A 15,829-nucleotide genomic window follows, 5' to 3' on the forward strand; every position below is an offset into this window, starting at 1 on the left:
GAATATGGATCAATAGAACACAACAGAGAGCCCAGATATAAACCCACACAACTGAGATCAATTAATTTTTGACAAAGGAGACAAGAATATACAATGGAGAAAAGACATTTTTCAGCAAGTGGTGTTGGGAAAGCTAGATAGCCACACGTAAATCAATGAAGTTAGAACACACCCTCATACCATGCACAAAAATAAACTAAAAATGGCTTAAAGATTTAAATATTAGACATGACACCGTAGAACTCCTAGAACACAGGCAAAACATTCTCCGACATACATCATACCAATGTCTTCTTAGGTCAGTCTCCCAAGGCAATAGAAATAAAAGCAAAAATAAACAAATGGGACCTAATCAAACTGTAAGCTTTTGCACAGCAAAGAAAACCATAAACAAAACAAAAAGACAACCTATGGACTGGGAGAAAATATTTGCAAATGATGCAACCAACAGGGCTTAATTTTCAAAATATACAAACAGCTAATACAACTCAGTAACAAAATACAACCCACTCAAAAGGATAGGCAGAAGACCTAAATAGACAAAGTTCTCCAAAGAAGACATACAGATGGCCAATGACAAGATGCTCAGCGTTGTTAATTATTAGAGAAATGCAAATCAAAACTGCAATGAGGTACCACCTCACACCAGTCAGAATGGCCATCATTAAAAAGTCTACAAATAACAAATGCTGGAGAGGGTGTGGAGAAAAGGGAACCCTCTTGCACTGTTGGTGGGAATGTAAATTGGTGCAGCCACTATGGAGAACAGTATGGAGTTCCTCAAAAAACTAAAAGTAGAGCTACCATATGATCTAGCAATCCCACTCCTGGGCATATATTCAGACAAAACTATAATTAGAAAAGATCCATGCACCCCTATGTTCATAGCAGCACTATTCACAATAGCCAGGACATGGAAACAACCTAAATGTCTATCGACATATGAATGGATAAAGAAGATGTGGTACATATATACAATGGAATACTACTCAGCCATAAAAAAGAATGCAATAATGCCATTTGCAGCAACATGGATGGACCTAGAGATAATCATACGAAGTGAAGTAAGTCAGAAAGAGAAAGACAAAGACCATATGATATCACTTATATATGGAATCTAAAATGTGACACAAATGAACTTACCTATGAAAGAGAAACTGACTCACAGACATAGAGAACGGAGTTGTGGTTGCCAAGGGGGAGGGGGGTGGGGGAGGGATGGATTGGGAGTTTGGGATGAGCAGATGCCAACTATTATATAGAGAATGGATAAACAACAAGGTCCTACTGTACAGCACAGGGAACTAGTGATATATTCAATATCTTGTAATAAACAATAATAGAATATAAAAAGAATATATATATATCAATATATAACTGAATCACTTTGCTATATACCAGAAATGAGCACAACATTGTAAATCAACTATATAATATTGATGATATCCTGTTAAACTCAGTTTCTTTCCAGTTTAAAAGTAGCAGCCCCATCCTCGTGGCTCATGTGACTGCAAGGGGTTGGCTGGTGAATCCAGACAGAACGCAAGGACCTGAATTACCTACGAAGGACAAGCGTACCCCTAACCCACCAACCCTAAACAACTACAGACACAGGCTTTAGGGACATTAACTCAGGGACAGGCTTGTGAATTGGACATGGCCAGTTACCCAGAAGGGTTTGGTTCAGGCCTGTGGCAATGGCAAACTAATAAGACTACCCTTGGGCTTCTGTTCCCGGCTGTGGAAGGGGGCAGAGCAGCAACGCAGTGTGATGGAACTGCAGCTACATGCAGCCCACAAAGCATTGTAACTGGTGGAAGACATTATAAAAGGCCTACTCGAGTTGTCGAGCAATGCAAAAAAACCACTATTCAGGATCTAGAACAGCTGTGCATGACATATAGGACCCCTGGGACACCCATAGCGACCAAGGAATCCACTTTACTGGCCATGACGTTCAGAAATGGGCCAGTGAAAATGACACACTGGCATAAAATAAATAAATAAAAACAAAATAAATTTTAAAAGAAAACGAAAAAAGTGTATACACACACGCGACATCTATTCACATACACGGCAGGCAGCAAATGCTTCACGCTGTCACCACCTGTGTCTGCCTGCCCCTCGGGGTAAGTGGGTGCGGGGTTGCCCACGTCCTCCTGGAAATGAGGGAGCGGACACAGCCGCAGAGCTGTGCTTCTGTGCTTGGGGGGTGGGAGGTGGGGGGCTGCAGTCAGGACTCGGCTTTACGGGGGCGGCAGGTGCGCCAGGAGCTGCGCGAAGCCCGCCGGGTACCAGGTGCCGGCGGAGGGGGAGCACAGGGCCGCGGCCCGCTTCCCAGCTTCCCGCCCTGTCCCCGGCGGTAGACTGCCTGTCAGCTTGGTCTCAGCAACGACCTGTGTTATTCTAACACGGTTCTTCCAAGGGGACCTCACCAGACTTCACGTCCTGGCCTCGCATGTCCGACAACGTGGTTTGGGCGCTGGGTCAGGAGAGAGTCGGTCTTCACAAGCGACGCAGACATGAGGCGCCAGCACCTGGGGAACATTAGGCCGGTGGTCCAGGGCTGCGGTGCCACACTCCCTGCTCCCCCCGGGCCTGCTCAGCCCTTCGGTCCCGCCGGCCTCCCCTCCACACCGGCCTCCCGCCCAGGCTGACCTGGAGCGGCCGGTGCGAGCCCCCGCCCTCCGTCCTGACCTCTGCGTTGGGAGCCCTTCCAGGGCCGGCAGGGGCCCAGCGCACATCCCTGGGGTGACCCGGGACTCACCGCCCATCCCGGTGGCTTCAGACCCCGCGCCCACTGGAGCGTGGGGACGGGGAGACGAAGCGGGTGAGCCGGGGGCCCTGGGTTGCCACCCCCCGCCCCAAGGCCTGGGCTTCCTGCCTCTCAGACTCTCACCTAAAAGCTGAGGCTCCACCGGCCCGCTGCGGAAACCAGCGCTGGGCCCGGCAGCCTGCTCGCGGGGCAAAGCCTCCGCCCAGAGAGACGAGGAATTGAAGATGTTATTGACTGCACCTGCAGTGCATTGAGCCCCAGACGGCAGGCCCTTTACACACGTGCTGCCTTTTAATCCCATCAATAGCCCGGGGCAGGTGGGCTCTTTCATCTTCACGTTTACAGATGAGGAAACAGGCTCAGGGAAGTTGGATAAATAAATTGCCCGTCGCCTCACAGCCCGGAAGTGGGAAGCTGGACCTGCGAGCCCGTGTGTGTCTGGGGACCCTGCAGTCCATTTCTGAGACAGCGCGGCTGGAGTTCCGACCAGTCGGCAGGCAGGTCGCTGGGGTGTCTGTCGTGAACTCTGTCCCAAGGTACACTCTGGCACCCACCGAGGACGGGGCAGATCGGCCGGTGTGGCACGAGGCCACCGGGGGCAGCAGCTGGGCACACGGCTCTCAGAGACACCCCCTCCCCCTGGTGGGACTTCACTCCCCACCCAGACCCAGGTGGGGCTGCGAGCACCAAAGTCCCAGACTAGGCCTTCCCAGTCCACACCTGATCTTCTCTGAGATTTGACAGAAGGAGGGGGCCCGGGATGCGGGGAAATACAACTGGGTCTGCCATGAGCCCACGTGGCCGACGCACCAGCTTCCTGGGCCCCCAGCTCAGCCCACCGAGACACACGCGAGGGAGTGTGCGTGTGTGGGTGTGTGCATCTGTGTGTGCGCATGTGAATGTGTGTGCATGTGTGTGCATATGTGAATGTGGGGTGTGCGTGTGTGTGCAGGTGTGTGTGTGCATGTGTGTGCATATGTGAATGTGTGTGTGCATGTGTGGGTGTGTGCATGTGTGAGTGTGTGCATGTGTGTGGGTGTGCATGTGTGTGTGCATATGTGAATGTGGGGGTGTGCATGTGTGTGCAGGTGTGAGTATGTGCGTGTGTGCGTGTGTGTGTGCATGTGTGTGCATATGTGAATGTGTGTGTGCATGTGTGGGTGTGTGCATGTGTGAGTGTGTGAGTGTGTGTGCGTGTGTGGGTGTGTGCATGTGTGTGCGCATATGAATGTGTGTGCAGGTGTGAATGTGCGTGTGTGCGTGTGTGTGTGCATGTGTGTGCATATGTGAATGTGTGTGTGCATGTGTGGGTGTGTGCATGTGTGAGTGTGTGAGTGTGTGTGCGTGTGTGGGTGTGTGCATGTGTGTGCGCATATGAATGTGTGTGCATGTGTGTGCGCGCATGTGAATGTGGGGGTGTGCATGCGTGTGCAGGTGTGAATGTGTGCGTGTGTGTGCGTGTGTGCATGTGTGTGCATATGTGAATGTGTGTGTGCATGTGTGGGTGTGTGCATGTGTGGGTGTGCATGTGTGGGTGTGTGCGTGTGTGTGTGCACATGTGAATGTGTGTGCATGTGTGTGTGCATATGTGAATGTGGAGGTGTGCATGTGTGTGTAGGTGTGAGTGTGTGCGTGTGTGTGCATGTGTGTGCATATGTGAATGTGTGTGTGCATGTGTGGGTGTGTGCATGTGTGTGTGTGCATGTGTGGGTGTGTGCATGTGTGTGCATGTGTGAATGTGGGTGTGTGCATGTGTGTGCATATGTAAATGTGTTGTTCATGTATGCATCTGTGAGTGTGAGTGTGTGGCAGTGTGTGTGTGCATGTGTGTGTCTGTGAGTGCACGTCCAAGTGTGTGTTGAGGGGGACCCAGATTCTCAGCAGCCTGAGTCGGGGATTGCACTTTAGTTTGAGGTTCCAAAGGCCACACACGTGCTCCCGACTCTCACCAGCTCTGGGCCTCCTCCTATTTATGGAGGAGAAGAAAAGCCTCACACAAATTTAAGAGGCCACCAGGAGAGTTGATTATGATGTTTAAGAGCTAATGCTACCACCCACGACTCTCTGTTTACAAAGGACACTTGCTTACCGTCACTCTCGTAAACTGTGTGTACCGCGAGCACTTGGTAGGCAGGGCCGTGAGCTCTCATTCCGGGCAGGCGGGAGGAGAGGGGCCACTGCTGTGGGGCGGGCGAGAGCAGAGACAAAGGCACCGAAGGCAGCTGCTCTGGCCCCAGGTGTGTGGCGGTTAGGGAAGGTGACAGATCCCGTGAAGGGATGCCGCCCAGCACACACGGGGGCCGTGTCCCCATAAATCCACGTCAGGCCTAGGTCTTGGGAAGGCTCCTGCAAGCCTGGGGCCCAGACAGGCTTCCTGCCTAAGAAAAGACGGGGGAAAAGGAAGAAGGGGTCAGTGGCTGTCCTCCAACACTGAGAACAGGGCCCTGAGGGCAGAGCTGGAGCAAGAACTTCAGGGGTCCCCAGTCTCCAGTCCTGGGCCCCTGGGAGAATCCCAGGGCTCTGAACTGAAACCGAGTCCCCCTAAAACCGAGTTCCTCTGCCGAGTTCATGATTACCCTCTCTATCCAAAACTTTATTCCCTTTCTTGTCCTACACCAGCTCCCTTCAAGATTGAGGAGTGTCAAAGGAAAGGGGGGATTGAAAACAAGCAGGAGCCCTTGGGGCCCTCCTGGCTACAAAAGCCCCTCTGCTTCTCCGTTTCTTGTTTGTAGAAAAAGGCTGTAGTCTCCTAGGCCTTCCCTGAGTTCCAAAGAGCAGATGTAAGCAGTTACTAATTAGGGAAGTGAGGGAATGCACAGAAAAAAAAGAAAAGCAGTTAAACAAGAAAAGTAATGACAGGGATTTCCCTGGTGGCATAGTGGTTAAGAATCTGCCCGCCAATGCAGGGGATATGGGTTCAAGCCCTGGTCGGGGAAGATCCCACGTCTTCCCCAGAACAGCTAAGCCCGTGCACCACAACTACTGAAGCCTGCGTGCCTAGAGCCCACGCTCTGCAACAAGAGAAGCCACCGCAATGAGAAGCCCACGCACCGCGACGAAGAGTAGCCCCCGCTCGCCACAATGAGAGAAGGCCCATGTGCAGCAACGAAGACCCAATGCAGCCGAAAATAAACAAATAAAATAAATAAATTTATTTAAAAAAAAAGAAAAGTAATGACAATGGTTCAGGGATAAAACGGAGTCCTAGTTTGGAATTCCCTGGCGGTCCAGTGGTTAGGACTCCGCGCTTCCACTGCAGGGGGCACGGGTTCAATCCCTGGTCAGGGAACTAAGATCCTGTGTGTCACGCAGCGCAGCCAAAAAGAAACAAAACAGGGTCCTAGTTCCTCCTCCAGGGATGTGGGCAACAGTCGGGTGGGCACCGTTTAGTCGTTCTTCAGGAACTAGGGACACCCTGCCCCCAGGGGGAGGGCGCTGACCACAAGCACTAGACCCCAGACTGGTTGGAACCGGCTGACGACTGAGATTCCTGCAGCATCGCCCTGTTACCTCACCACTAACCAATCAGAAGACAGTCATGCATCCTGCAGCCCTGCCCCCAAACGTGGCCTTTAACAACGCTCCCCTGAAAATCATCAGGGAGTTTGGATCTTTTGATCATGAGCTGCCCATGCTCCTTGTCTGATGCCTGCAATACACACTATTCCTTCCTTCACCCCAACCCGGTGTCAGTAAGTTGGCTTTGCTGTGCCGAGGGCAAGTGGACCCAAGTTCGGTGTGGTAACAGAACCCCTAGGGCAGCCAGCTTGGGCCCAGGACTGCCCAACCTGGTGCAGACAGTCCTGCAGCTGCCAGGAGAAGGTGTGCTTGTTCCCTCCGGGGCGCTTGCTTCTGCTTCTGCATCTGCCGCAGCTAAAAGGCACTTCTCCCCGAGAACCACAATGAACTCATCTACAAAATGGGCTCAGGATTAGTCCCTTCTGACCCTTCCAGCTCCTCCAGTTCTGAGTCCACAACTGGGCCGAGATTCCCCCTGATGGTGGGAACGAAGATGGTCCCAGCACCTCGGAGCGCGGAGAGACCCCGGCAGGCACTGAGCCTTCTTCCTGCGTTTTGCAGAAGAGGAGACCTGAGCTGCAGAGATGTCACGGATGTGCCCAAGGTTAAGGATGAAGCTGAGAGCAGGACCCAGGCGCCTCAGTGGCCTTCCCAGTGCCCGAGGCAACAAGGCTCTGCTTTGTGGCCGCTTCATTTCTGAAATGGCACTTGTGCTCTGAAACAATGACGCTGAAATAAAAGCTAACGGGTTTATAGCTTAAAATAGTGATTGTTTGGTAAAAATAAGAAAGCCTTCAGCTCCAGCTCTTCAGTTTTGCCATGGCTCAACTAACCCTCATCACCTCCTGCAGACAAAAGCGGGAATTAATCACTACTGTTCACAGAGCAGCACTGTTCCTGCAGCCTCTCAAAGATGCTGAAGCCTTAGGAGGTGAACATCGACTTCCAATACTGTGCAAACAAAGTGGGGGGGGAGGAGAGGGAGGACTGGGTGACAGGAGCCCAGGGAAAGGGCGCTGCCCATTCTGTGGCCCACACGCTCTCTTCACCAGCCCAGTGAGCCACACACTCTGGGAGGCACTCTGCCTCCTTCACGTGAAACCCTTTAGCATTTAGAAAGGCAAAACCTCTATTGAGCACAGATAAAGATCTGTCCAAAACGGATGGGAAAGTTGCACAACACTGCGAGTGCACTAACACCAAGGAGCTGGACACTGAAGGGTTAAAATGGTAGCTTTTATGTTCTGTGAACTTTACCATCATTTTTTAAATGGGGAAAACCCCTAAGGGGAATAAAGAGAAGACTGGTCCACTGTTTCCAGATCTGGCCTCTGGAGGGAAGGCACAAGCCCTTGTGCTCCCGGGAGCCTGGAGGAGCATTGAGCCCAGAGGGCCAGGCCAGCCGAGCTCCCAGCCCCGGCCAGCGAGTGGTGCCCAGCACTGGCTCGCCTCAGTTCGCGGCACCCTGCTGCACCCTCTGCCCACACACCCTTAGAAGCCAGGGCAGACCCAAGGCTGCCGTGTCCATGGGGCCAGAGTCAGGGCAGGGCTGAGCTCAGAGCACTCAGATCAGGCTGTGTCTGCACTAAGTCTAGTTGACGGGGAAACAGTTCTCAGAGGCCACGTTCCAAAGCCACAACCCTTGAGAGGGAGAGCATAAAATAGCCATCAAAGAGAATTCATTCAGCTTGCCAGGCACCGTGTCCAGCAGACACAGACCTCGCCCTGCTGGAAACCCCAGGAGATGCACCTAAGTCTGTGTGGTCACAGGGCCAGTGTAGGCGTTACAGGACCACACAGGCAGGACACTGTTGCAGAGAGGATCAGCCTTGAGGAGCTGTGCTAGGAGGAGCCCAGGGCATGAAGTTCATGTCAGAAAAACTGACTTCAAGAAAAAAAAAAAAAAACTGACTTCAAGAAATATATGATTCGATTTACAATAGTGAAGACATGGAAGCAACCTAAGTGTCCATCAACAGATGAATGGATGAAGAGGATGTGGTGCATACATACAATGGAATACTACTCAGCCATAAACAAGAATGAAATGATGCCATTTGCAGCAACATGGATAGACCAAGAGATTATCATACTAAGTGAAGAAAGACAAATATCATATGATTATCACTTATATGTGGAATCTAAGAAAGTAGTACAAATGGACTTATTTACAAAACAGAAACAGACTCACAGACATAGAAAACAAACTTACAGTTACCAAAGGGGAGGGAGGAGAGATAAATTGGGAGTATGGGATTAACAGATGCAAACTACCATATATAAAATAGATAACCAACAGGACCTACTGTATAGCACAGGGAACTACGTTCAATATCTTGTAATAACCGATAATGGAAAAGATTTGAAAAAAAGACTATAGATGTATACATATATATGTATAACGAAATCACTTTGCTGTACACCTGAAAGTAACACGATATTGTAAATCAACTCTACTTCAATGAAAAAAATACACGATCAGATCCTCAAAAAGTTAACACAGAATTACTATATGACCCGGGAATTCCACTCCTAGGCATATACCTAAAAGAATTGAAAGCAGGGACTCAGACACCTGTACACTTGTGTTTATAGCAGCATTATGCACAACAGCCAAAGGTGGAAACAATCCAAGTGTCCATCGATGGATGAATGGATAAACAACAGATAGTGTATATACAATGGAGTATTATTCAGCCATAGAAAAGGAAGTAAATTCTGACACGTTACAATATGGATGAATCTCGAGGAGGTTATGATAACTGAAATAAGCCAGTTAAAAAAGGACAAGTATTGTACAATTCCACTTATACTAGGCACCTAGAGTAGTCAAAGTCATACAGAAAGTGGGTGAGGGGTTACTAGGGGCTGGGGGAGGGGGAATGGGGAGTTATTGTTTAATGGGGACAGAGTTTCTATTTGGGATGATGAAGAAGTTCTGGAACTGGATAGTGGTAACGGTTGCACAAAATTGTGTATATACTTAATGCCACTGAATTGTACACTTAAAATGGTTAAAATGGTCCATTTTATGTCTATTTTACCACAATTAAAAAAAAAAAAATCTTCAGTTACTTAACTCTGCAGCGGAAAAAAACCCACATCACGCCCAGGTTGCTGCAGGCGTCCACAGGCTGGGAGCGGGGCAGCGGGCAAGAGCGTCAGGTGGACTTCAGACTCCTGCAGGGAGTCAGATTTCCAAGCATCTCGGCTGCTTTTACCCTAACGGCTGTTGCTAAAATGGGCAAACTGACGGGTTTTAGCTTTAACAGCCCCTTGGGGCAAAGAAACAGAAACCAAAGCCTGCCTCCCACACACACACCGTGATAGGGCGCCCAGCAGAAGACCCTTCCCGCAGGGAGGCCTGCCCCGGGGCTGCACCCATTCTCCACCCCACCCCCCCTCGAAGCACACTCACCACGGGGCCCATGTGACAGTGGCCTTGGCAGCTAGCAAGGAAAGCGGACGACCCAGGCCTGGCCGCTGGCCCTAGACTGAATTTGCAGCCTAGATTCACAGGGAAACTCGAGCCAAGCATGCGTGTCAGGGGGTCCCAGATGGGCCTGCTCGGCAGGTACAGGTCAAGGGATGCTAGCAGCCACGCCCACCACGCCGCCAGCGTGACGGCCTCCCCATCACCCCTCCACACCCCCTCTGCCCCCTCTCCCTCTCCCGTCACAGCTCTGCTTCCTCCCGTTTGCTGGGAGCCCCCTGCTCTCTTGCCCTGGCCCCCACGTGGGCTGGACATTCTCTCTGCCACCAGCTCTGCCACCCTACTCATCCTTTTGACCTCAGCCCCAAAGGCATTTCCTCAGGGAAGCTTGCTCTGACCCCAAGCCTAAACCCCTTTGTAAATACACTTTTATAAACCTGGTTCCTTGCTTTCAGAGCGCTTAAATCAGTTCTGAATTATACTTTTATTAGTGGGATGATTTGATTAATATCTCTATCCCTCACTAGACTATAAACACCCTGACAGCAGGAAATATATCTGGTAATATTCATCATAATTCCAGGGTCTAACACATTGGATGGACTCAAAATTGTTTTTGAACAAATAGCTCAGAAGACTTGGGGTTTGTCCCAACTTTGCCACTTGTCTTGTGACCTTCGTCAGCCACTGATCTTTCTGAAATTTGGTTTCCCTTCTTGTATAATGGAATAACATGACTTATTTTTGTGTGTACACATTTAGTTTTACTGTAGCAAAGCAACTTGTACTCTTTTAACATTTAAAACTGAGTGTCATCTTTCCTCTCCAGTGAAACAAAATGAAAAATCGAAAAATAAACAGGAACAAAATTACAATAGAAAATGTCAACTGCAAATAAGACCCTACAGGTCCTGCTGGTTCTCCATGGAATGGCAGGGCTCAAGTTATCATTAGGAGACAATTTTATTTTAAAAGTGTCATCTTAAACTGCAAGGATGTCTGTTAAACACCACAATTCCCGGGGTTCTTATAAGGACTAAATAAAACCCAATATATGAAAAATGTAAGTTTTATTACAGGATTGCAGCTGGAGTAATATATTTTGCTCTGTGATTAACACTGATTAGGCACTTACTGTAAACCAGACACTATGCAAGGTGCTTCCAAGACATTTTCTCATTTAATCCTTGTCTTAAAAACTGCAAAGAAGGTGTGATTGTCTGAATTCTACACATGAAGAAATTGAAGTCCTTACAAGTTCAAGAAATTTGCTTTGACTCCAGCTGAGAAATGTGGGATTGGAACTCAGGTCTCTCTGATCCCAGCGCCTGCACTCTCCTGACCCCCAGCCTCAGGGTCTTCTCCAAGCTCCCCCTCCCCCAGAGCTGCTCTGGAACTGACTGGCTGGCTGGAATCAAGGAGGGAACGCCAGAGGGTCTCTGCTTTCCATGCCCTTCCCAAATTCACTGGAAGTTTAGAGTCACCAGAGCACAGCATGCCCCAGTATAAGGGCAGCTGGGCAAGAACCCAGATCTCCTGGGGAAACCCAGGTCTGCAGAGCATCTCCCTGACTTTGGTGAAGGGGGCCACCGGCCTCAGGTCACCCCAGATCTGCTTCAGTTCACGATCACTCACCCTGCCCTCCACTCACAGGCGTGTTCAAGCAGCCCTTGAGTGTCTAAAAGATCGTGCAAGGAGACGGTGACACCAAAGGAAGTTCTTTTTCGACTTACAAAAGGTTTTTTAAAAGTGATTTTTCAACCTAAGACAAAAACCAGCTTTAAATTTTTGCCATTGTCTCCAGATCCAAAAGTCCTGTTTCCTAAGTTTTTGAATAGAACCGCACTTCATCCACTTTGGAATCAGTTTACAGTTTCCATTTTGTTCTTTGGAAGGCCTTCCTGTGTTTATGGCAAAGTTTTTTTCAATGTCCATCACCCAAGGAGCAGAAGTCAGTGCGTCTCAGGGGTAACAAGTGACAACCAGAAAAAAAATTTTTTTAATTTTTTTTTTAAAGAGTGACAACCAGAAGAGTTTCCACTATTGTTTTCTAGGACCCTAAGATTAATTACTATAAACAAGAACAAGTCCAAACAGTAAGTGCTTGATGATTATATTTTGGACATCTATGTAGGTTATGAGTGGGTAGATATTTTATTTTAAATATACACATACTAAGTTTACTTTCTGCAAAGAGACATTTCCAACTCCTACCTCAAGCACAAGGAAATTAAAACACCACACACACACACACACCCTCAGCCGTATTTTCACCAAAGATAATGAACAGAGTAGACAAATCAGTCTGACAGGTAATTTACCATTAATGGTTTGATTTCATCAGTCTAGCCACCAATGCATTATGAACCAGGAAAATTAGACAAGTCAAGAGCATGATAGTATCAGTGTTTAGTGTTTATTTTCCATTACCTGGCAGCACAATTATTCTCAATAAAATATAACTGTTCTCTAAGAGAAAAACTTGAAGCAGTGTGGCTAATAAAATAGTACTATTAAAGTTTCAAGCAGACTCAGCTACTTGGACAAAGGGACCATGTGCCTTTTGTTGATGATCACTGTGACAGCTGGAAAACCATGCGGATTTATCACTCCGTTTAGGTGAAATGCAGGGAAACAGGGCATTCTCCACACAAATAACTTCCGCAGCCACTAAATGAAAAATGTTTTTCTCCTTCCTTTTCGAATGTCACGCAAAATGTAGTCATTTTTTAAGTGAGTTGACAATTCTGTGTTGGTTACCCCAACTCAAAGCAACATATGACAAAGTTACTGAAAATCTTACATCAATATGAGATATATTAATAAATGTCACACATGCTCTGGTGCCCTAAGCCCAGGTATAAATTCATCCAAAAATGATGAAAAGAGTCTTAACAGCTACACCTGCCTATCAGACTTTTCAGAAATTGAGTTTTCAAAAACAGGTAGATTGTTTGAGATTAGCCTCACACACAAATATTCCTGTCATATGGGGAAATTTTTCTTCCCAATGCTCTGTTTTGAAAAAAAATAGTGGAATACAACTTTGAAAAAATGTAGATTCCTTACACTTCAAATGTCATTTCAATGTTCCTAATTTTACCATTGTATCCCTTATAACCAGTTGCCAAACAAAGCAGCTGAGAATCCGAGAAAACCTTCAGTTTCAAGATAGTGTCTTCTTAGAAGCGGAAAGATAGTAATTTCAAGAACGTCAATGCCAAAAGAGGGTAAAAGGCAGTTTCCAAGGCTTAATAAGGTCAATCCTAGCTCCTTCTACCACAGAGACACTGAGGGTTGATATAAGAAGGGAAGGAGGACTTCCCTGGTGGCGCAGTAGTTAAGAATCCGCCTGCCAAGGAAGGGGACACGGGTTCAAGCTCTGGTCCGGGAAGATCCCAAATGCCGCGGAGCAACTAAGCCCATGCGCCACAACTACTGAGACTGCGCTCTAGAACCCGCAAGCCACAACTACTGAGCCTGCACACTGCAACTACTGAGCCTTCAGTGACACAACTACTGAAGCCTACACGCCTGGAGCCTGTGCTCCGCAACAAGAGAAGCCACTGCAATGAGAAGCCCGCGCACCACAACGATGAGTAGCCCCCGCTCGCCACAACTAGAGAAAGCCCACGCGCAGCAACAAAGACCCAATGCAGCCAAAACTAACTAACTAAATAAATTTATAAAAAAATAATTTTAAAAATTTTTAAAAAGAAGGGAAGGAAGAGGAGGGGGAGGAGGAGTAATAGTAGTAATGATAATAATAACGCTGTAGTGAGGGCTAGAGTCTACAGATCACACAGCACTTGCAGTGCGGGGTATGATTGAAATAAGAGGGAGGAATACACCTCATATCTCATTCACCCTCCACTCGCTAGTTCAGCATCCACTGACGATTCTTGCCTGAATCGCTTATTACTTTCATGGTTGCTCTTCTCTTTCTTCTTTTGTTCATTTTTCTCCTGGATTATTGGTCTTTTACTTCTTAATTTCTAAGAGCTCTTTAAATATTAGGGAGATTATTTCTTCGCCTATGACAGATTTCTTTGTCTATTTTGTTAATCATAAAAAAATAGTAAAAGAATATATAGCTAAGTTACAGTAAGAGAAGTGAAATATTGAAAACTACTAGAATCAAAAGAAGACCAGCAAAGGAGGGGGAGACATTTCACTTTTATGGCTTTGATATTTCCAGGAACTGAGGACAAGAGACCAAATATTATAACAAAAGATGCTCCCACTGCTCTTACCTCTCAGGATCTCAGGAAATTCCAAGTGTTTTGGGAGCTGTGAGCCAGGAATTGCAGACAAATACTAAACACATACAGAAAAAAAATTTTTATATATATTTGAATATATATGACCAAAATATATCTGAATGACCAAATATATATTTCTTACAAATCACAATAACGCAGGTAGAGAATTCCAGATTGGCAGTTTACTTTCAGTATTTTACTATTTTTGTTGAGAAGTCAGTAGCCAATTTTATTATTGCTTATTTGAAGGTAACGTTGTTTTTCTTTTGTCTCTACTGTTTGGCACTTTCCCTATGATATCCCTACAATGATGTGGGGTTTTTTTTTGTATTTATCCTGTGTGTTTAGAGAGCTCCCTCCATCTATGGTTTGTCGATTTTCAATCTACTTTGGAAAATTCCCAGCCATTCTCTCTTCAAATAGTGCTTCTACCATATCCTCTCTCACCTTTCTTGGAACCCCTGCTACATGGATGTTAAATTTTTTTCACCATTTCCCATATAACCCTTATGTTCTTTATTTTCTATCCTTTTGTCTCTCCAGGTTTCAGTCTGGATATTATCTGTTGAGATATCTTCTGGTACAATTCTCTCTTTAGCCGTGTCTAATCTGTAAGCTCATCTATAGAGTTCTTAAATTCAGCTACTATATTTTTCAGTCCCGGAATTTCCATTTGAGTCTTATAATTTCTAGTTCTTTGCTGAAATTCTCTATCTTTTCATTCAATGTCTTAAACATACTAATCACAGCTTTTGTAAAATAGGACAATTCCAATATTTGGAACTCACGTGTAACTATTTCTATTGTCTATTTTTTCTACTGATTTTTGGTCAATTATTGCTTTTATTCTCTGCTTTTTTTTTGTTTTGTTTTGTCTTGTTTTTTAAATTGAATGCCAAACACTGTGTATGAAAAATTGTGACTTAGATGTTCTGGATGTTCTGGTCCCACAGTGAGGCTAAGCTTCTTTTAAAAGTTTTAAACACATTTCCCCCCTTTTTTTATTGTGGCATAATTTACATGCAGGGAAATGTGAAGATCTTAAGTGAATAGTTTGATGAACTTTGACAAATATACAACCCACATCTATCAAAATATGGCACATTTTATCACTCCTTGGGCCTCTTTCCCAATAAATTCCCTCTCCCCACGAAATAAATATTGAGATGAATGTATAAACAAATGCAACAGACACAATGGAATACCACGCAGCAATAAAAAGACAAACACTTGGGTGAATCACAAAACGTTACAGTGAATCAAAGACGTTGGACAGAAAAGAGTAACTGCATAATGGTTATATTTATATGAACCTCTAGCAGAGTCAAATCTAATCTATAGTTATAGAAAAGCCCATCGGTATTTGCTTGGGACCAGGTCTGGAGAATAGATATTGGCCAAAATGGGCCCTTGGAACTTCTGGGGGTGATGGAAATGGTCTTTGTCTTGTTTGTGCCAGTGGTTTACACAGGTGAGTACGTTTGTCACTAATCAAACTATACACTTAAATGGGCATATTTTATTGTATGTAAATTGTACCTCAATAACGTTGATTTAAAATGTTACCAGGTTTTCCAGTTGTTCTCAGCTGGAGAATCTTGATTCTCAGGGACCCAGGGGATGACAGAATTAGGATATTCCAGAAGTGTTCATTTGTTTAGTCTCCTGTTACACATACACCAACCAGAATAATACCACCAATACAATTACTAAAAATATTTTTGAATTTTTGCATATGTCCTCCCCATTCATCGTAACAATGGTACTAAATCTTCATTTGGAAGGGTGTATGTAGTCATTAAGGACTATCTATCCTCCCTGTTGGCCCTCATTTAGTCT

The sequence above is a fragment of the Balaenoptera ricei genome, chromosome 2 (genome assembly GCF_028023285.1).
Source record: "Balaenoptera ricei isolate mBalRic1 chromosome 2, mBalRic1.hap2, whole genome shotgun sequence".
Classification (NCBI taxonomy): domain Eukaryota; kingdom Metazoa; phylum Chordata; class Mammalia; order Artiodactyla; family Balaenopteridae; genus Balaenoptera; species Balaenoptera ricei.